Raw genomic sequence first — 24,471 nt, 5'->3', positions numbered from 1 at the left:
TTTCTCAATTTACAATCTATTCATTGACTTTACTTGGATATACATGAGATATATGAATACATGCATAAGAGAATATGAATCATGTATACTGTTCCCACCATTGTATGTTTGGGACCTGATGTAGTCTCTAGTATATCATTGATGCCCAATAATGAACTCCAAGTACAGATCACGACACTGCACAGATGAGGTATTTTTCTTGCAGACAGGTCTTCTGAAAACAGATGTTCACTCTGTCACTTGCTTCTCTCTTCACACTCTTGGCAGCCGAACTTATACAAAGTGCTCTTCAATGCCACCACCCTACCAATCCTCTACTAAACTATTATCTCAATGGTGAAGCTGGACATTCTTCAGCAAGAACACTACTCTGGGGATGAATATATATGGCTCTGTTAAAAAAGAGAGTATATTCATTTGAAGAAGAGTTCAATTAAAAACACCTTTCTTTCTTCATTCATACATTCATTCCTTCATATTTGGGTCTTAAATATGTACATGATGCTTTGTTGATCAACAGTTACCAGTATTTGAAATTTAACTATATTTGCTTTATACTTTCTACGTCTGCTCCTTCTTTCCTTCAGTGTAAAACATCTTAGCAAGTAATAATGTGGTCAGTAGAGGGTCAGCAAAAAGAGAAGGAAGATGAAGGCCAAATATGCTTAATCCTTAGACAAGATACCTAAACTCAGAGAAACAGAGTTAGTTCTGCACATAATAGATGATAACTAAATTGTGATTTGTCACAAAGCATTTTGGAGTCCTACAGTCCTGACTATAAATCCTAGCTCAACTACCTAGTGTATTAGTCCATTTTCATACTGCTATGAAGAAATACCCAAGACTGGGTGACTTATGAAGAAAGAGTTTAATGAGCTCACAGTTCCACATGGCTGGAGAGGCCTCACAATCCTGGTGGAAGGCGAAGGTGGAGCAAAGGCACAGTTTGTATGGTGGCAAGCAAGAGAGCGTGTGAGGGGAACTGCCCTTTATAAAACAATCAGATCTCATGAGACTTATTCACTATCATGAGAACAGCCTGGGAAAAACCCACCCCCATGATTCAATTACCTCCCACTGGGTCCCTCCCATGACACATGGGGATTATGGCAGCTACAATTCAAGATGAGATCTGAGTGAGGACATAGCCAAACCATATCACCTAGTAACTGTGCAAACTTACACTAGTAAATTTTTCTCTCTGGGTCCCAGTTTCTTGTAAATTGGGTTTACAGTAATCTCTCTCTTATAGCATTTTAACAGGAAATTTATTTGAGAGACCATGAGTTACGATCTTTCACATTCAGTATGAATCAATAAATCAAAAAAGGAAAACAAATGGTAGTCCCCTTCTATTTATTTCATTCTTCATTTATGAACACAAGTTGTATTAAACTATCCAGTCTCTGGGACACATACCCAGTGAGGTACATAAGACAGCTGGTCTGGAACAGGAGTCCTTGTGCTCTGTGTTGATAAAAGATAGGTTTTATCCATGAGAAAGAATCTATGTGGGAAGTTCTATAGTACAAATGCCAGACTCATTATCCATAACACTGAGCCAAAGAACCTTGAACACTCAACACTAAGTGCCACCTTGGCTTCAGAAACAGAGGCAGTGTTTTGTTCCATAGTACATACATGGCACACCTGGTCACATGCCAAGTGTTCTCTTTAATGTCCCCAAAACTCTAATGATTCTGAACATGAAAACATGTATCGATCTGCCAAAATCACTAATGACCAAAAGCAAATAAGAGGAAAATAAGACCACTAAAGCAAGCCAACCAAATTTTGGATCCTGCCCAGATGTTAAAGAAGTGCCAAGTGATTTCCCCACAGGTCACACCTGCTTAGTTAGCAATAATAAAAGCTTTCAGAAGATCAGAGGGACATTAAATAGTTACAGATAAATGATCTAACAATTTTGTCTCAGCCAGAGAAGGGACAGGATGCAATTTAATAACATGATCACAAGTAGAATTGTAGGTTAATGACCTTGCACTTTGTAATTTAATGGGACACACATAGTACCAGGCTGAAAGTAAATGGATTGTCAAACACAAATGCATATACTGGCGTTTTATAAATACATTATTATAGCACTAATTGCAATTAAATTGCCATGGTTTAATATGGCCTAGTAATTAAGTCATAGGTGGCTTGCTGCCTGGTTTTTGCCTGAACCTGGCAACAAAGAAAACTATTTGACTCAGCAAAAGTAGTTCTGAATATACCTTCAAACTTTTGCATGGCAGTGGAGGTCCAAAGGAATCCCAGCTCTACACTTAAGGGTTATTTCTGTTCCTCCCTTGCCTTTTTAAATGAATATTTACAAAGAAAAACAATACCAAAGTAAATTGGGTTAACTTGAACTCTTCTTGTGTCTCAAGAAATATTGTCAATTCTGACTCAGGCTTCTCCAAAAATGGTTTTTCCCTTAAAGCTTAAGGTGCCTCTCCGGTTAGCTAGTTTCACCACCCATATATTCCTTGGTACTGAAAGGAGAATGCCTTTGTCAGAAATGTCACTACAGTTGTAAGTGTTGGTTATCTATAAAACTTCCATGGGATCCCTTTGGGTCATCTGTCCCTGTCTGTACTCCCATGGCTCCTGTGTTTAACCATGTCAACATACTGTTTTCTCCATATTTCAATCATTTATTTATGGATATATGTATCCATTTTCCTGAGGGTAGAACTATGACCCTTTGTATATTTCCAGATCCTAAAATATGCTATGTACTCAAATATATTGGTTGTTAATGAAGGAAAAAAAGAAAGTAAAGCTAATTCACAGCACATCATAATCACTAAGAGCCCATATGTAATAATTAATTAAACCAATTCATACTCATTTTAGTGTCTGCCAACTCCAAGGGTTTTTGAAGATATAAACACATGTACATGATAATTCCTGCCTTCAAATGAAGTACAGTCCACTTACCAAAAAGAACACCCATATAAAGGTAAAATCACTTTTTGTCAGACACTACTTTGAAAACAATATGAGCTCTTCAGTCGTCACAATGATGCTGTTATTGTACTATTAGTATCCTTACTTCATATATGACAAAATGCACACCAAGTTTAAGAAACTTTCCCAAGGCCTCTCCACTGGCAAATGAAACAGCCAGGCTTCTGTCCCAGGCTAGCTGGCTCCTGAGCCTACATATTTAATTACTGCAAGATTTAACTACAAGAATATTCTATTTAAAGTATTAAATTAGAGTATTTAAAGGAAGCAAAGGTCAATAATCTTTAATGCATTGGGGCAACTAAAGACAGTGTCAGAGCAGAAGTAGTGTCTCCAAGGGTGGGCGGAGTCAGATGGAGAAAGGAGTTGATGAGTAAGGAAAGTGAGAATGGAGTCAAAGGTGAACATGGCATGGTCAGAGCAAAGGGCTCAGGTGGACCACAAGGAAAGACAACGCTGTAGTTAAATTGTGGAGGACTTCACCATCCATGCTGAAGAAACCTTCAGATGTTGTTGACATCTGATCTTTGCAACCAGAAAATTCTGGTAACTTGGCCCATCTTTAAGCTAAATTTCTTGACTGAACACCCACTGAAGCAATAACATTTTATTCTCCTCAACTTTGTCATGTGGTCGCTCAAATAAGGTTAAAGCAGCAAGTAGATAAACTCTGCCCTCCCTTTTCATGCCTTGTCACACACAGTGAGTCTAAAAAGCGTGAGGACAGGTATATTCCATCATAAAAGGCCAGAACATAGAAGCTGCTTCTTTTCTCCTTTGCAGACGTTTCACTGGGAGAGTTCCTGCATTTGCTAGTGCTTGATATGTCAATGCTGACTTCTTTGACTGAGGCCACAGGTTTTGGATAAACCAGGAAGTAAAATGCTTGGGCACTCATTTCATATTGTTAGTGTCCTCCCAAATCTACTTTGGCAGATGATGAATATTAGGAACAAAACCTGTTTTATGCATCACTATTTTAACTGACAAGGTATTTTATTAAATTAGGGTAATGAGTAATGGGGATGTTTTTAAACTTCATCAGTTATAAATAATCTCTTGTGTAAAGCACACACAACAGGCATCTCTTACCCGGTATCAGTCAGGTTGATGTCTCTATAAGGACTGGATTTCTGGGTTACTCTATGACCAAATTCCATCTTGCTGATCCAAGCTCCATTCTACTAAAAACCACAAATTCTTGTGCTTAGCCTCGACTCATTGAGAAGAACACATTCCCACAAGATAGACCCTGACCTTCAGGAAGCCCCTGGGAAAATTTTAAACCCTTGAGACCAATTTATCTGGAAAAATCACAAGCAGAAAAAGAGACCTGCAGAGCTGTCCGAAAGATGGTGGCTAACTAGGAGTCTTAGATATATGAACAGTCTAAGCATTTCAGATCAACACTATTATCAACTAGGCTAATGATAGGCTAAATGTGTAGGCTAATGATAACAGCAAAGGCATTATAACTCTAATTTGGGTGCTCTACTATAGGCTAGGCAGTGTTAGGTACTGCATCCCACTTAATTCTCATTACAATCTTGGGAGGTGATTATTATTACATTTTCACCTTTCTAGATAGGGAAACTGAGCCTCCAAATGATAAAATAATTTGCCCATATGGCACGCAATAGAATTTGCCAGGGTTAATACAATATGTCTCTAAATTATGTGGTTGTAAGCACCACCCAGTAGCTAGTTCACCAATCTACCAACATTCATCAATGTAGAACAGGGGTACATCTTCCAGATGACCCAGTATTTTTATTGAAGGTCCTCTCCATCATGTACAGATTTGGAAATAACTAAATTCATCTGCCAAACTATTTACCATAGGCCCAAGAGTGCATTGATTTAGCCTTGCTGGATTTTCTTTAAATTAAATTATTTTGTTTTTGAAGAGAGTTCACAGAAGAGTAGGGATTGACTCTTGAAATCCTCAGCAGAATTAAAAAGAATTTTTGGATTATCCTCAGATATCTGTTGGATCCTAAGTAAAATATATAAGAGAAAACAGCATATGAGCAGGGAACAGTCTATGCTCACTGTATAAATGAGGTCCCAAAACAAAGTAACCTGATTTATTTGTTCTGTTGTTTTTCTGAAAATAACTCTCTTCAGAAAAATGGTCTTATTTGATAAAAGGGGATAATTTTTTTGCTTATTCATTCATTTATGTATGTAGGTATGGATGTTTATACATACATGTATATGTGTGTGTGTATATATATATGTATGTTTGTGTATATGTGGGTGTATGTGTGTGTGTGTGTGTATATATATATATATTTTCCGCCCTATGTTCCAGACATTTTCAGTGACTAAGAATAACAACTATCTTGCTCTTTCTCTTTTTCTTCCTCCTCCCCATTGTCATATACATTTGAAACTTTAAGGGGAATTTGATCTTTATTAGCTTATTTTTTCCTCTCAACAACCATGTAGAAAAGGTAGGCTGATTATGACCAAAAGGTCTTAATGTTTCCCTAAGCTTGATGAAACTTTCAACAGGTAGCCTCATAACTATAGGCCTCTGACCTACATTTTCTTTGAGCATTCACTTTAGAAAACTTGGTATTGGTAATTCTTTCTCTGCCACTTTGAGTTGGAAATCTTCTCCCACCTCTTGCTGGTTTTACAACCCAGGATTATCTTTCTGGAGGAAGTGAAAGCCATCCTTTTGAAATGTAATCATCCATGACGATATTGCCCCTAGATCGCATCTCTATGGAAAGGTAGGGGGCTTTGATCAGTGCCAATTAGAAAACACAGATGGCCTGATCTTATGGAACAATCTACCCACTAACATCCTTCAGTATTCTTCCCCTAGCTCACCCCAACACTTAAAAATTCTTCTGGCCTTGTTTCATCAGAATTGACTTCAATATGCAATAGTCTTGAATTAAGTTTCCTTTGCCTTTTTAATTCTGTTCAGCAAAATTTTTCTTTGGCAGTTATTGTCACTACTGTTCCACAGATGTGGAAACAGATTCTGAGAAAGTCAAGAATTCACCCAAGGACACAGAACTGGCAATTAATAGAGACAGATACAGAATTTGTTTTGCTCCCAGTGCTCTTTCTGCAGTAGCTAAGGAAAATGGGGCAAATGGAGAAAAAGAGACCTCAGAAGTCAGGTGTTTCAGACACTTAAAAGCTGGGGATGAAACTGCTTTTGCAAAAATTATAACTGGGAAATTATGACAATGAAAGAGAACTGACTTTATCTACTCCCTCTTGCTTCTAACCTCCAAACTGTCCTGGTTCATTTTGGGGCGTCAGCCATATTAGCTTTGGAAGGAACTTGATTTATAACTTTGAAACAAAGACAATAACAGCCTTTTCCAAAAACAAACCCCCTTCTTGTCTGGGGACTAGATTGCCTTTTCAGGACTAAAAAGTTAGTCATGAGATGAGAAATTGTGGTTTAGGAGTCACTGTTGAAAAACCTGAGATCAGTGCTTAAGATATTTTGCAGACCCTGGATTCCGATGTACCACCCAGATGGATAAACTGGCTCATCTGGTCTTGAGGCCACCCCCCCCCAGGGACTGACAGCACAACAGGATAGCTTTAACTCCCTATGATTTCATTTTTGTCCTGACCAGTCGGCACACCCCCTTTCCCAACCCCTACTCACCAAATTATTCTTTAAAAAGCCATGCTCAAATTTTCAGGGAGACTGATTTGAATAATAATAAAACTCAGTCTCGCATACAGTTGACTCTATATGAATTAAACTCCTTCTCAATTACAACTTCCTTGTCTTGATAAATCAGCTCTGTCTAGGCAGTGGGCAAGGAGAACCTGCTGGGCAGTAACAGGAGTGTTGATCCTTTCTGTCTGGGTCATCTTCTGCTTATACCCACATCTTGTGAATTTGAATCAAAGGAGAGAGAGAGAGTATGTGTGTGTGTGTGTGTGTGTGTGTGTGTGTGTGTGTGTGTGTGTGTGTGGTGTGTGCCTGTTTAGATGCACAAACAATATGTATTTTGTTTTGTTTTGCTTACGTGGGGGTGGAGAAAGTAAGGTAATCCTAAAGTCCTCTTCTAAGACATAAGTAATGGCTAAATGTGGGATATGAGCAGACTAAGTTTGCTTATATGGAACATGGACTAAAGCCCTTCTTACATCCCCTTTTTACCTATTTCAGTGACTAGGGAACACAGTGCTCTGAATATTTTGCAGATCGCCTTGTTGGGAAGATGAGGAAGCAGAGCAGAGGTGATGAAGGGTACTTTACGATCTTTATTAGCCAATAATGACAATATTGTGTTAAAGCCGGCCTATAACAAAGGCAGTTTCATAGCACAGGCTTTGCGTGTGGGATATGCAACAATTCATTTCTTACCATATAGTGATCCATTAACGAGTGGAGGAAGGGAAGAGTGCAGCAATGTTTTTAGGGACAATTTTAGAATTATATTAAGCAAACTGATCACAGGAACAGACCAATGAATCATATAATCACATGTCTTGACTCTAATAATTCTAATTACTTCAGAAAGAGCTGTTTAAGATAATGATAGTGACTCATGATTGCCAGGTAGTATCCATCTTTGGGGTACAAAATTCAGAATAACAACTTTCAATATTTTTATTCTCAGAATGCTAATCTGAAATTAAGTAGAAGAAATTGATGTTATTGTAACTTGCCTGGGACAATTCTGATAGCTAAAGCATGCTTTAGACAAACAATTAGAATTTGAGAGTTTAATTGGTGTTTGCAACTAGGTCTCCATTATGAGGACACCAGAGGTATATTTTAAGGTTTCTGCCCATTAAAACTTATGTTTTAAAGGAAGAGACACATCTTAGACATAGCTTCATCATGCACACGCAGAAAACTCAATCAGTGGTAGGTGTTAAATCATTCATTGTTTTGAGTATATGCCCCAAAATTCATCACACCTAGGTTTATATTCATCTTGGTCACTGTGTTTTCTTAGGTAAAATATTCAATCTCTGAAATTTTATCTCCTTTTCTATAGAAAAATGATAATGATATTAGCTACCATATACAGTTTTGTGACAGTTAAATTAGATAAGACAATGAAAAGGCATAAGACAGCATCTATAGTGAATGATCAATAAATATTATCCATCACAGTTATTACTAATAAATAAAGATAAGATAAAAGGCAAGGCGGAGAATGCCTAGGTGAAGCACATGGTGTGTATTGGAAGCAACATCTTAAGAAAGTGTTACGCCAGAGCCAAGAGGATGAACTGAAATTTGTCAATCTAGACAGGGCTAAGCAAGAGAATACCTTCTCTTGAAGTCCAAAGTGTGTGCAACCAAGGGAAACAGATGAAAGAAGGAATTTAAAGCAAATGGTGAAAATTAGACCTTGGAATTAATTCTTAGCTGGCATACATGCAACTCAGGTGAGTTTTTAGAGACTAGGTTGATGCAAAAGCAACTGTGGTTTTTGTCATTCCTTTCATGGCAAAAAAATGCAATTACTTTTGCAGAAAACTAATAGTTCCTCCAGTCATTTGGCTTCAGTGATGGTAGGAGAAAAGATACAAGAAAATATAAAGAGCCAATTATTATTTTATTTTATTTTTTTTTAGAATTCTAACCATTACTTCCTCCTCTTCCTCTTACTGCTGGGCTCATTTATTTTTATCATAACAACCTCTTCCTTGGAAAAAGACTGTGACTATTAGGCCCCTGGCTGTACTTCAGGTCTATTAGTGCTCCTTACCAAGTAGTTGACTATCTGAGGACAAGCACAATTTGGTGCCAGAGTAGTTGTAACACATTTGAGATTAACTTTGGTACCTACTATTTATGCACCTAACAGAGGGATCCTCCCACTCACAGCTCCTACAGAATGATGATTTTAACATAACTCAGTCAGTTCACTTTGAATACGTTAATTGGCTTAGAGATGGACATCTAACTATGGGTGGACCATCCATAAATTGTCTTGGAAAGAAAAGCAACAGCAAAGAGACTCATAGTTTGGGAATATGAACTGGAAGACACAGATGGCAATTTCAGATGTTGGGGTTTCAAAGTCATGTAATCTTGAAGCTGAGGCTGCCATTTCCAGCCTAGATGCACATAGAGTTACAAACTAGTAGAATCTAGGAAAAAGGGAATGAGGAGAAACAGAAAAGAAAGAGTACATGTGCAGAGTTAACCCAGAGAAGACAGGGAAAGGTGAAATGAAGAGAATACCATGAAGCAGAACTGCCTTTCTAGATATTTGATTCTTGATTTTCCTAAGGCCTAGTGTTGAGCTGTTTTCAGAGTGTCCTGCAAACTCTCTGTGGCTGTACAATGATCCCTCCCACTGTCCCTTTTATTTGAGCTTGTCTTTCTTACCATAAAAATGAACCTAACTAGGAGAGAAACCTTATGTTCACTCTGCAAGCAAAGAGCTGGAGGAACCAACTGAACACAAATTTGCTTTTTTTTTTCTAAATTTCCACATCCATACTGGCCAATGTTATGAGAATGACACAGATAAACTATAAGCAAAAGCATCGTAACCACTGGAAGGGTCATGGGACAGCCATTTTGAATGTAGTCCAGCTCAGTGAAGACAGTGCCTTTTCCTAGGTAGGTCTATCACTAATGCAGTAGGAGCCTCATGGCTCAGGGGAAAAAAGCAGGGACTGGACAGCCCTGCAGACCACAGTTTAAATCTGACTCCTCCACTTACTGTGTTATCCTGAGAGAACTAGTTTACTTCTTGGAGAATCAGTTTCTGCATCTGTGAAATTGAGATAGTGACATCTAACTTACATAGATTTGGAATAGACCTGATATAATAGTGTCCATGCAGCTTCCAATACAATTTCTGCCATCAGTTTGAAAAAATTTTGCATTTTTTCTTGCTGGACAATTTGTCAAGCTGGGTGTAGACTGGATTTCAGTCCCAATTTACTTTTTCAGCTCTGTCCTCTTCAATAATGGTGCATGGTGACTCTCAATATGAGATACGAGGTAAGTAGCGATTATCATGTTTTTGTGGGTGATTTATATCAGGAAAACAACATAGATTCATTTAAGGAAGTTGAAACTAATGTTTTCCCTCAGAGAAGGTTACATAACTGGAAGAGTAGCTTGGATAAAAATTTTAAAAAGAGAAATCACAAAGTGTTTCAGCCAGTTAGGAAAATCAGTACAGATCAGTGAGCTGTCAAAAGAATGAATTACTTCTCATTGGTTATAATGGAAATTGGTTTGCACTTACCTATTTTGTATTAATTTTTTAACCTGATGTCTGACTAAATGTCACCCTAAGCACCAAATCAGAAGCCAGTTGACAAGCGAAGAAAACATGTCCCAGACTTCCAAAGATAGGCTACCCACCAAGAAACAGTTGATCTCTATATAATGCAGAGTGCATAATTGAAAATGACATTAAATGAGGAAAAAGTCCCATCTAATTTTATGAACATGCTAGATACATTTTGCTGACAGATTTATGGATTATAACTGGCTGAAGTCCTTCTGTTTAAATGTTCACTTGTTTCCTTCGAAGACAAGAAAATCAGTTAATCTTAAGGCCCTTTGAATGATCTTTCCCCAGAACTTAATGGATTTGAAATCTGTCTGAGAGGAATTCATTCAATCTGACGCAATGCTACAGATGGTAACCATCTGAAGCTCTGAGTTGTAGAAATTCTAAAAAGTGACACAGACCTCCCCAAATTGTGTTGTACATGGAGGTTAGAAATAATTAATGCATTCCAAGTTAGAAATAGAAAGGAGGCATTATTTGCAATCCCTGATCTTGTTTGAGAGATCTTCCTTACAAAATTGCTGAGTGACTCAAACTCCAGGATACTGTGACAAGTGCTTAGTCCCCCTGTGTTCTTTCTATACCTTCCAGGAAAGGTGGAAATAAAAGAACTCAGAACCATATAATTCTTATCTTCAAAGCAAGGGGGACAAGACAGATAAAAAGAGTGCCTTAAGTAAACACTGAAAATTTGTTTAAAAGTATCATCTAAAAGACAAGTCAGAAACAATGCTTTTACTTCCAGGTTTGGCCGATGTTAAAAAGTTTCACAGTTATCAAGTTCAGGAAAAGCTTCAATTTAGTATTGATAATCATGAAAAAGCCAAGAATGTTTAATATTGCACTACTGCATTTATCTTGTTTTTATTTATTCAACCCACATACTTTATCCCAACCTCTATAAATGTTTAAGCACAATAAAGGAAAATAGGAATAAGATTCCTGTGAGATAGGTCTGAAAATGGTTAGCAAATGGCCTAAAGTACATTAAGTTCTCAATAAAATGGTCTTCCCTTCTTCCTCACATAGGACATCTTGATTCTATCTTAGGGATTCCTTGTAAGTCTTGTAAAAGGGAGGTGGCTAATCCTTCCCAAAAACAGAACTAGTCCTGAAGAGTGTCTGAGTCTCTGATACAAAGCTGTTCTCTCAGTAAGAGTGAATGGCACATCCAATACTCAAAAACACTCAACTCATATGGGAGGGTAGTGAGGGGAGATGCCCGATAATCCTCCATCAGGATCAGTCTTTTGTGCCTACAGCCAAGAACTACACATGTCCTCCACTAGGTAAAAGTGATTATTTGGAATCCTAAGAACTAAACAGACAAGATTTTGAATCCTATGGGACACAGGATAACTTTCTCTGACCCATAGTTTATTATTCAAGTGGAGCAAAAATTTCTACTATATAAGACTGAAGTAAAGAATAAAAGATAATATGAGAAGATATTAATATAGTGCCTGGCACTTGGTACATATTAAATGGGTAAAACAGTAAGTTAGTAATATCTCCATGTGAATCAGGATACTAGAGATGAGAGGAGATTTCTGGGGAACATGGAAGCCCGGCTGATGATGAAGAAGACTCAGTACATTAAGAAGTGGTAGGACTTCCAAACACAAATTTTGCTAAATATTCAAAATTCCACAAATAGTCAAAAGTATAATATTCTTTAAGAAGAAATAAAGTCAGTCATCTTTACATTACCATTATCTTATTCTCTCAAATGTGGGCTGAAATAAAAATAGTCCAGTGGCCTGATGTTAGAATACTGGGCACCAGAAGCTGTATGATAACTCAAATTCCAAACTCAACAGAAAAAACACAAATGTTCCAGATTTTTTTTCCAGACAGGGTCCTGCTCTGTCACCCAGGCTGGAGTACAGTGGTGTGATCACCACTTACTGCAGCCTCAACTTCCTGGTGCAAGTGGTTCTCCTATCTCAGCCTCCCACCTCATCCTTCCAAGTAGCTAGGACCACAGGTGTACACCACCAAGCTCAACTAATTTTTTTTAAATTTATTTTTGTAGAGATGGGTCTCCATATGTTGCCCAGGCTGGTTTCAAATTCCTAGGCTCAAACAATTTTCCTCCCTCAGGCTCCCAAAGTCAGACATCATTCTTGATGGGGAAAAAAAAAAAATGGAAAAAAAGAAAAAAATGGGAAGAAGAAAATAGCATTCAGTCTTGAGAGCAATTCTCTGGCTTTTAGCTCCTAGCATCAAAGTAATCTGAGTTTACTGAGGCTTTTTAAACAGCCCATGTATGTTTCTGTTTTCAAATACCTGCACATATTCCTCCAGACTTGAGAGATTTTAGGAACACAAAAGAAGAGATCATGGCTCAACTTATGTAATATGTAGTCACATGGCCTAAGTTTGAATACCAGGTTGAACTCTGATTAGCATGTGACTTGTGAAGACACTCAGCCCTCTAAACCATGGATTCCTTCTTTATAAGGAGGACAAATACTATTACCCACCTCATAGGGCTGAGGTGAAGGTTCTAATGGGATGTTGCATATTCAATTCTATGCCAAAGGCTGTTCATGATTAGTACCTGTACTTCGTGTTTTTGATTAGTACCTCTATTTTGGGCTTTGTGAATAATCTTATCACCTAGTTTGGTCGTAAATGTGATCCAAAGGTTTTTAGTTCTTCAGTCTAGATTTTCTGGCTAGTTTTACATGAAGATTCAATAAGATTGAAAAATGTCCCTGCCACATTTCTAGAATCTTTGCTATTACTTTTGAAATCTCCACTGAAACTCTTTTACATAAGGTTTTAATAAACTCTTTTAGAATAGTTTTTGATTTACAGAAAATGTATTAAGATATTACAGAGAGGTCTCATGTCAGCCTTTCAAAAAACTGGTCCTGAGTCTTCAATTTGATGAGTTTGTACAACTGTAGACAAGATGCTTAATTGTATACCAGCCATGTGACTGGGCTTTTCGTCTTGCTAGCACGCTCTCCCTTGACCTCTTGCTCTCTCTCTGATGAAGCAAGTTGCCCTGCTGCAAAGTGCTCTGTGGAGAGATCCACAAGTCCTCTTGCCAATAGCTCCTGAGAAATTGAATCCTACCAACAGCTATGTGAGTGAGCAAGGAAGTACTTTCCCCCTAGTCAAGCCTTGAATGTACAGTGACTGTATGAAGATTCAGAGCTGGAGGACCCAGCTAAGCCATGCCTATAGAGCCCAAATACCTGCAGACATTCCTCCAGACTGAGAGACTTGAAAGATTTTATTTTAGGAAAGCAATAGTGAGACTGTGGCTAAATGTATACACTTTAGAGTCACATTGCCAGAGCTTGAATACCAGGTTGAACTGGGATTAGTACTGTGACTTGTGGAGACACTCAGTTCTCCAAGCCCCAGGTTCCTTCCCTATAAGGAGGACAAATAATAGTGACCACCTCAGACCATAGGACCGACATGAGGGTTTTAATGGGATGGTGTATGTTCAATTCTATGCCTAGGGCTGTTCGTGAATAGTACCTATATTTTGTGTTTGTGATAAGGTATCTAATGTACAGAAATTGTGGGATAATAAATGTAATTTTAAGTCTCTAAATGTTGGAGTAACTTGTTATGCAGCAATAAATACCTAAAACAGGGAGCCACTGTATTAGGTATTAGTGCAGGTATTAGGTATTAGTGTAGACACTGTGCTAACAGCTGGGAATATGATAGTAACAATCCAGATTCCTACCCGGCCCTTTGGGGCTTACAGTATGGGGTTTGCTTTGTGACTCTGAAAGTCCATGGCCCAGTGCTCCCCAGTTCTCTTTCAAAACCAAAGCCCTGAACCACCCTACATCACAAAGGGACTAAATGGGAAGGTGGAGCATTTTTCTAACCAAAGCTTAATTTTTCAAATTGACTGGAATAAAAGTTTCTACATGCACTCACCGCATGTTTGACGTACCCCTCCTGGTTAATATTCATAGAAACTTGAAGGAATCCCTGTTAATACCCAGATTTGAAATCTCAGAGCCAAGTGCCATAGCCTTGGGGCCTGATTTGCATCCATGAATATGCAGCAGCACGAGCCCTTTGCTTGGGATTTCTGCCCTATGATGGGTGTCACTGGTAAGTGTATGGCTATGCATTTTCTCTTTCTGAACTGAATGTCCAACTCAGGAAATGCAATCTGAGCTGTAGAGCAGAGGATAACTTCCTTTTCTATTTTCTTTCTGCAGCAAATCTCTCTCTGGTTTCGGCATCCCTTAAAATGTTTTCACTTCTGTATAAATTCTGGGAGAGACTATGTGATTTTTTACAGCTTCCTCCAGCAGTATGGTTTGAAGGATGGTGAGTAAATCATTTAACTGCAGTCAAGTGTTCTACTAATATACCACTCAGATGCAAACAAATAAAAATAAGCAATCACTGCCATGTATGATGATCTTCAAAATGTAGGCAAATAGCTCATTTCCAGAAATTTAAGAGAGATGGAGTGGAATATTTGATATTTTCAAATCATACTATTTTCATGTGATTGGCACTTATCATGTAGATAAGAAGCCTTTGGAATAGATTCAGAAAAAATTTAGAGACTCTTTTTTGTCTTTTGTTAAGAAAGACACCTCTCATTTTCTATAGAAGAACAGCAGGGAAAATGGGCCTTGAGTCCTATTAGAATCACCACCATTATGCACATGTTCACTATCTATCTTATCTCCTTCATGTATTCTTTTGACAGGGCCAAAATGATCTTGAGAGGGTAATGGTGCCTCCTTGGAGGAAGGAGTAAGACTTATGGCCCAGGAGGACTTGATGCTGGCTGAACTCCATCTCCATCGGCAGGAGGTGAAGCAGCACCTCCTCTCAGACCCTCGATCTCAGAGTGTCATCGGGCCACTGAGGTAGCGGCTGAAGTCAGTTGGGTTCATTGGGCATAATGTCTCAATTTTTTGAAATATTTGAACTAGATTCACAGGCAGTAGTGCATTGCCTTAAAAATGTCAGAGTACCTTAAAAAAGATAGTATACCATTTGGTAAAAAGCAGGATCACTGCTGTCGAACTAGATAGGTAAAGAGTCAATCCAAAGTTGGTCTACACAAAGGGAAGGGAACCAGCGTTCACAGGGTACCCATTGCTGACAAATGTTATCTTAAATTCAGCCAACTGCCTCAGAAGATATTTGTCATTATTCCCTTTTCACAGTCCACAAAACTGAGACTCTGAGGGGTTAGGTGAGTTGCTGAGATTATAGGATCTGTATGCTGAAGATGCTGAGCTCGAAGACAGCTATGCTTTTCATGTCTGGGTTCCTTCTATCGTATTGTGGTGGCACAAGAGATGTACACCTTGGCCTTGGCTCTGTTTCTAAATGGCCACTGGCCTAGCCCTTTAGGCTGTACATTTTCTGCCACTGTGAGGAAATGAGTTGTTTAGATTAGGTAACTTCTGGGTCTCTTAATTAATAAGGTCCTCATCCTGTGACCTAAAGTGTCAGTGTGCTAAGTGTTCAACAGAGGAGTAGAAACCAGACCTGAAATCTAGGCAGATTGAAAGAATTACATTGAGGGAGTAATTCCAGTTTTCTTTAGAAGAGTGATTAACTCCAAAAAGAACAACGAAGAGGCTCACAAAAGTCTGCCCCAAAGCTAAACTGGCTTACATTTGGCTACAGACATCAAAGAATAGGATGTACTGTTTCAAGTCTGTGTGCATGTGTTGGAGCTGGAGGCTCTTTAGACACCCTGTGACTGGCAGACCCATCCCCCAAGGAGACTGAGATGAACTATAGTCTTGGTCTTAGAGCCATGATTAGCAGTACCATCCCCAACTGGCTTAGACAAGCAATTCTAACATTGCTGGTCCTCAATTTCTCCAACTTTAAATCAGCATGGTACCTATGTTCTCATTTGGATCACATGAAATGGTGAAAATCAGATGTAAAAATGCTTCAAGAGGATAAAATGATCTGAAACATTACAATAACTAAGATAAAGTATTTATAATATAAGAAATTAAGTAGAAATTACATACCATTTATTTTGATAATGTATGCCTTTTCACATTACTGGTCTGCGTAATGTTTTTAATGCAAACACAAACACACTAACACACACCAGAGAACAAATTATATATACATATTTTTTTTTCTTTTTTTCAAATTTTGGCATAACATACCTGATACGGTTAGGCTTTGTGACTCCACCCAAATCTCATCTTGAATTGTAATTCCCAGGTGTTGAGGGAGAGAACTGTTAGGAGGAAGTGATTGGATTATGGGGGTGGTTCCCCCATGCTGTCCTCATGATACTGAGTGAATTCTCATGAGATCCGATGTTTTTATAAATGATAGTTTTTCCTGTGCCCTCGCTCACTTCTCTCCTGCCACCTTGTAAAGAAGGTGCCTGCTTCCCTTCTACCATAGTTACGTTTCCTAAGGCCTCCTCAGCCCTGGAGAACTATCAATTAAACCTCTTTCTTTTATAAATTACTGAGTCTCAGGTAGTATTTTTATAGCAGTGTGAAAACAGACTAATACAATACCTGAGTAAAAGCACCTAGTAAACTTATTTTAAAAATCAGATTCCCAGGCTCCACCCAGAGTTACTGAAATTAAATCAGAATTCGATGGTGAAGAGTTTATAGGAAACTGCATTTCCAACTCATTTCCCAAGTATTCTTTGGTCTCCAGACTATATTGTGGGAAAACTCATATCTCTGACTACACATATTGAAATATTCAGGCATCGTTTGCTATTGTTGGTGCTTCTACTTAATCTGAACCCTTAGGAAAACTCAGACCTGTCCTGTGAGGATTCAAAGATGCTGCCTTTGTGCTGGAATACGAGTTTATTGCAAGCGATTGGCATTTATGTAACTTTCAGACAGTTTGGGTAGAAAGAAGGTAAAAAATGTGGGACCAGATTGTGATTCTTTCAAGTCAGGGTATACAGAAATATGATTTATTCTTGAGCATCATTAGGGCCTTGAAAAAGAGAGTAAGTGCTCAACAACTATTGAAATACATGAAAGATTGAAGAGAAGTGAAGATAAAGATAAGATAGGTGATATCATAAAACAAGGCTAATGTTTGCAGAATAGGTCTCTAGAATAATCATTTTATATCAGAAATTTAATGCATAAAATTGATATGATATGGGGGTGGGTCATATTTTGGTCCACAATATCACTAAGTCTCAGAATTTAGCTCTGAAAGGGATTTGAGGAGTTGTGAAATCGAACCCTCATGTGTTACATAGAGCATGCCCTTGTATAGAGGAATGGTGGAAATGTCTACTTTCTATCAAAATGCTACCATGAAGTTGGCCCATAATATCATTTAATAAGTTCCTTTTATTTTTCTTATTTTTGACCTTGAATACACAGGCTGATGTGCTTTGTGAATTTCAGAAATTTAAACCAAGAAGCATAATCCTCAGGGAACAGAACTTTTGTCACAATAGCATAGTCAATTTAGAAATTTTCCTTCACTGTCCTCCATTGCCTTATGTTCTTCAATGATGGGCTATTTGATTGAATGTCTTTTTCTGACAGATTTCCTCAACCTTACCCATAAAACAAAGCACTAATACCCAATGACATTCCATGATATATTACACCATAAAAAATGAAAAAATAAAATGTTCTCCATATCATAGAGAGTTTTTCATTTAGTTATTATTTTACATATGTAGGTTTGTCAGCTCTCACTAGCTTAATCATTAGTTCCACATCATTACTATACATTACTAGAACAATGGTTATAAAAAGACAATAGGCATAAGCATGACAAGGGTAAGAAAAGATATGATTATTTGTACCTACTTGTAATATATCATTTTAACATGTCATATTTTTTTCTTCCTCAACCAATGAAAAGTTGATACATATTTAATACAAATTTTATTTTATTTTTAATCTTACTTATTCATACTTCCTTTTAAATTGCTCATCTGGATTCCAGTGACAGGCATGATAGAGCAACAGATGGCACATGTAACCTCTTTCTTTAAATAACTGCAAAACCAGACCAACTACGAAGCAACCCTTTTTAGATGTTGAGTAAGATAAAGCATAGGACTCTAATCCATGAGCAAAGGAAACAAATGAGGTGAGCTCTGTATTTTCCACGACTTAAGACACTTTATACACCCAGAGAAGTGAATGCCAAACATAGAGCTTCCCTTCATTCATTTTGGTCTCAATGAATGGAAGAAACAGAAATGACGTATGGAGCTGCTGAGGCTATTTGCATTTTCTGGGCAAGGTTACACAGACAAGGAACCTTAATTGCCAAGGACCTTGAGAAACTTAAATAAGAGTTCCCTTAAGACTTTGACCTAGTAATTAGCTGCATATGTGCAAGTGAGAACCAAGGAAGCCTGGCAGAAAAAAAGCTACTGTGGACTGAGAGACAGTACAATGTTGATGGATATTGGCATTCAGAGCAGATAAATCTTACTTCCCATCCCAATAAATACGTTAAAAATCCAAAAAGCCAGACCTTAAAGAGCAGGGCTACTCTAGCTCTAGGTCAGGACTATTTAGCTCCAACACAATAAAACCTAAGACCAAGCTTAGATAGGGCAAGCTGATCTGCTAAAATTTAAATAACTGCCTGAAAAAAACACTTTTTAATAGAAGCAAGCAAGCAGACTCTCAGCAATGCAACATCTACAATTTCCAATATAAATTAAACATATGAAAAAGCAATAAAGTGTGACACATAAACCAAGAGAAATGAAAATAAGGACAAAAAATGCTCAGAGATGATCTAGACATTGGAATTAGCAGATAAGTTTAAAACAGCTATTACTAGTATGTTAAAATAGTTAAAGGATAATAAGATCATTATGTATAGTCATATATGAAAATTCAGGAGATAAATGGAAACTATTAAAATAGAGAAACCAATGACTACTGAGATATCTGAGATGATATATTTATTTGTCTGGCATTTGAGTGCAGTGTTCTATAAACATTAATTACTTAAAAGTAGTTGATGGTATTGCTCAGATTATCTATGTCTGTTTTTTTCTTTTTGTTGTAGTTATTATGTATATAACTGACAGTGAGATCAAATTTTCATTTGAGGTTTTAAATGTTTATTTTTTCTTCAAATCTGTCAGCTTTTGCCTCATATAATTTTGCTATTAAGCACATGTACCTTTATGATTTTATTCCTAATTCATACTTTGACATTATGAAATAGCTCTGCTAATACCCTTTGTTTTGATGCCTGTTTGACTTGCTATTAATGTAGGCTCTTCAGATTTATTTTGATTGTCATTTACATTGTATAATATTCTATTTTCAGCCTATTTGTGTCTGAATATTTAAAGATATCCCTAATAGACAATACAGAGTTTGTTCTTACTTTTCCATCATTCTAATAATCTCTGTGATTTTTATGGATTGCATATGCTATTCCACTTAATGCAATTTTTATCTTGTGGAATGTATGAATATTGCTTTGATTTACTGTTTTCTTATTGTTTCTTATCTTACTATTCCTTTCTTACCTCTTTTGTATTATTTGAAGACATGTTAGAATTTCATTTTAATTTGTTGATTTTTATTCATGTCCATTTGTACTCTTTTTAAAGGTAATTTTCTCTGGGACATACAAAAAGTATTTTTAAGTCTTCACAGATTTCTGAGTCAATATTGTACCACTCTATATAAATGTAATATGACAGAATATATTTACTTATCTTATTACTGTAGAATACATAGGATGCTAAAACCTGCTATAACATTGACTTGGATATTTATCGCATTGTAAGATGGGAAAGACTGGAGAGTTAAAGGATCTCAGGGGTTGCACAGTTTCCACATTTTGCCAGATATACAAATCTGACAGTATCTACTCTGTCCCCACAAACACATGCATGCATGCACACGTGAGCACCAACACACACACACACACACACACACACACACACACACACACACAACTTTCAAGTGACTGTTGCATCATTACCTGGACTCTATAGTTGCTAATGAGAGGTTTTAAAATATTCTTCAAATCATTGTTTATATAATGTATCATTTTTTTTGTCTGGCTGTTTTCAAGATTTTGCTTGTTTTTCAGCAGATCTATCATGATGTTTTGGTGAATCTGTAAATTTATGTTTCTGCGATTTGTGATGTTTTCAGATATTTCTTTGAATACAATTTACTTATTTTTCTCACTCTTCTTCCTCAGGATCCAGATCACATATACGTTAAATAATTTGATATTTTCTTACAGGATTGTAAGTCTTTGACTTTTATGGGTTATTTTTATTTCCTTTCATATTTGTGGCATGGATAATTTCTATTGTTTTGTGTTCTTGATTTTTGACTCCTTTTTAATATCCTTTATGAAATTAAGCAAGTCTTTCAGCCTTAATTTCATATTACTAAATTTTTCAGTTCTAAGTGTTATTGGGCTCTTTTATGCACTTTCTGTTTGCTGATATTTCCTTACTTTTCATCTCTTAAATTAATACTGTCTTTCATTTCACTGAATATATTTATAATAACATTTTATAAAATCCCTGTTGGCTAATTCCAACATCTCTGTCATCTTAAGGTCACTATATATTGATTATCTTTCCTTTTGAGAATGGGGCACATTTTTCTCTTTCTTCACATGTGGAGTAATTCTATATCACATTATACACATTGTGAATATTATATGTTTATTATTTTAAGTGCCTTTAAATGGAATGTGTGTGTGTATAATACACAGTAAGTCAGTTAGACTGAACCTCAAAATGTCTTTGGGGCAGCTAAAATCTCAGCTAAGTTTTTATCCTTAGCTTGGCTATTTGCAGTTTGCTACACATTTGCATGTTTCAGAAATGGACACTTAGGCAATCGTTTTTGTTCTTTCTCTGATTGTCTTGTCCCTGGGATTCTCCCCTCATTTTCTAGTGGTTATAAGTTAAGGTTGTTCCAAATTCTTCCTCTCGTTCTTCAGGTCGGAAAAATTTCAGGAATTGCATTGAAGTTTTAGTTGATCCTCTCACATGAATCATGACCCACCTTTAGGTTAAAAGATACAAAAACTGGAAATGCACCATATATTAACAGTTTCATTCAAGTGTTGCTCATCTTACTAACCTGCCTTGTTGGGTTGATTTCTTTTTCTTTTTTTACTGCTTTTTAATTTTGTTTTAAGTTCCGGGATACATTTGCAGGATGTGCAGATTTGTTACATAGGTAAATATGTGCCCTGGTGGTTTGTTGCACCTATCAATTGATAATCTACATATTAAGCCCCACATGCATTAGCTTTTTATAATGATGCTCTCCCTGCCCCTACCCTCCCCAACAGGCCCCAGTGTGTGTTGTTCCCCTCCCTGTGTCCAAGTGTTCTCATTGTTCAGTTCCCACTTATAAGTGAGAACATGCTTTGTTTGGTTTTCTGTTTCAATGTTATTTTGCTGAGGATAATGGCTTCTAGATCCATCCATGTCTCTGCAAAGGACATGATCTCATTCCTTTTTATGGCTGCAAAGTATTTCACGGTACATATGTACCACATTTCCTTTATCCAGTCTATCATTTATGGGAATTTAGGTTGATTCCATGTCTTTCTATTGTGAACAGTGCTGCAATGAACATTTGCATGCATGTGTCCTTACAATAGAATGATTTATATTCCTTTGGGTATATACCCAGTAATGGGATTGCTGGGTCGAATGGTATTTCTGGTTCTAGATCTTTGAGGAATTTCCACACTGTCTTCCACAATGGTTGAACTAATTTACATCCCCACCAACAGTGTTAAAGCATTCCCATTTCTCCACAGCCTCACCAGTATCTGTAGTTTCTTGACTTTTTAATAACTGCCATTTTGATTGACATGAGATGGTATCTCATTGTGATTTTGACTTGCATTTCCCTCATAATCAGTGATGTTGAGCTCTTTTACATATGTTTGTTGGCTGCATCAATGTCTTCTTTTGCAAAGTGTCTGTTCATGTCCTTTGCCAACTTCTTGATGGGGTTGGTTTCTTTTTGTAAATTTGTTTAAGTTCCTGATAGACTCTGGATATTAGACCTTTGTTGAATTGATAGACTACAAATTTTTTCTCCTATTCTGTAGGTTGTCTGTTCACTCTGATGATCATTTCTTTTGCTGTGCAGAAACTCTTTCATTCGATCCCATTTGTCAATTTTTGCTTTTGTTGCAATTGCTTTTGATGTTTCTGTCACGAAATCTTTGCCTGTGCCTATAACCTGAATGGTACTACCTAGATTTTCTTCCAGGGTTTTTATAATTTTCAGTTTTACATTTAAGTCTTTAATCCATCATGAATTGATTTCTGTATATGGTGTTAGGAAAGGGCCCAGTTTCAATTTTCTGCATATGGTTAGCCAGTTCTCCTGGCACTATTTATTAAATAGCAATCCTTTCTCCATTGCTTTTGTTATGTTTGTTAAAGATCATAATGTTATAGATGTGTGGTCTTATTTCTGAGAACTCTATTCTGTTCCATTGGTTTAGGTTTCTGTTTTTGTACCAGTACCATGCTGTTTTGGTTACTATAGTCTTGTAGTATAGTTTGAAGTAAGGTAAGGTGATGCCTCCAGCTTTGTTCTTTTTGCTTAGTATTGTCTTGGCTATATGAGCTCTGTTTTGGTTGCATATGAATTTTAAAATACTTTTTTCTAATTATCTGGAGAATGTTAATGGTATTTTAATGGGAATACCACTGAATCTATAGATTGCTTTTGGCAGTATGGCTATTCTCACAATACTGATTCTTCCTATTCATGAACATGAAATGCACTTCCATTTGTTTGTGCCCTTGCTTATTTCCTTGAGCAGTGGTTTGTTGTTCTCCCTGAAAAGGTCTTTCGCTTCCCTTGTTAGCTCTATTCCTAGGTATTTTATTCTGTTTGTAGTAATTGTGAATGAGAGTTCATTTATGATTTGGCTTACTGCTTGTCTACTGTTGGTATATAGGAATGCTTGTGATTTTTGCACACTAATTTCATTTCCTGAGAGTTTGCTGATGTTGCTTATCAGCTTCAGAAGATTTTGGGTTGAAACTATGGGTTTTTTTAGACACAGGATCATGTCTGCAAACAGAGACAATTTGACTTCCTTCTTCCTATTTGAATACCCTTTATTTATTTATCTCGCCTGATTGCCCTGGCCTGAATGTCCAATACTGTGTTGAATAGGAGTGGTGAGACAGAGCGTCCTTGTCTTGTGTTGGTTTTCAAGGGGATGCTTCCAGCTTTTGCCAATTCAGCATGATATTGGCTGTGGGTTTGTCATCATATGTTTAGAATTTTATTTTTTGTCTAGAGTTTTCAGTTGTTACTTTCAGGAGTATTGGCCTAGTAGGAGCTTATTCAAGAATAACAGAAAAGAAAGTTCTCTGCTTATTTTTACATCTTCATTTCTGTATTGCAAAATATAAAATTATGAGCTCCAGACAACTTGGCAATATGTGAATTGTTTCTTTCCCTTTCAATGGCTGTAGTAGAATTGAGAGCCCTAGATTCATTTTTCAATGACAGCCCAGATGTCATCTATAATTCAAAGGGCCCTGGAATACTCTATTCTCCCAGGAAGGGTATTACATCTGTGAAAAATGAAAATAAATAAACATGAATTCCCAGTTGCTAAATTAAAACATCTGAATTTAGAGGTCAAAATATCCAACCACAATCATGATTCATGCATAATTCATGATTAAGGCATGACGATTATACATTTCAGCTTGTGGGAGCAGAGGGTGAAGGTGTACAGGTGCTGGACAGGATGTCAAAAGCATTCCAGGCTTTTGGAATGGGCTCTCCACTCTCTCTCCTTCTGGCCACCACAATTAATATGCCAGGGTAAACAAAACTACTTAGAATTAGATTTAGATTATTTATTCATAGTTTTTAAAATTAAATGTTTGTTATAGATTTTTAATGCATTAGTGGCATAATGTTTTCCTGAGTTTTCCAGAAAGAAAAGGTTAGGGAAGAATCTCTTTTGTACTTCTCTTTCAATCCAATACCCAAGTGCATTCCAGTACTGAGGGAAAGGGATCTTTTTTTTTTTTTTTTTTTTTTTTGAGATGGAGTCTCATACTGTTGCCCAAGCTGGAGTCCAGTGGCACCATCACGACTCACTGCAACCTCCACCTCCTGGGTCACGCAATTCTCCTGCCTCAGCCTCCCGAGTAGCTGGGATTACAGTTGCACACCAACACACTCAGCTAATTTTTTTGTTTGTTTGTTTTTGTTTTGTTTTGTATTTTTAG

Source organism: Papio anubis, chromosome 11, assembly GCF_008728515.1.
Source record: "Papio anubis isolate 15944 chromosome 11, Panubis1.0, whole genome shotgun sequence".
Classification (NCBI taxonomy): domain Eukaryota; kingdom Metazoa; phylum Chordata; class Mammalia; order Primates; family Cercopithecidae; genus Papio; species Papio anubis.
This window is presented reverse-complemented; position numbering follows the sequence as displayed.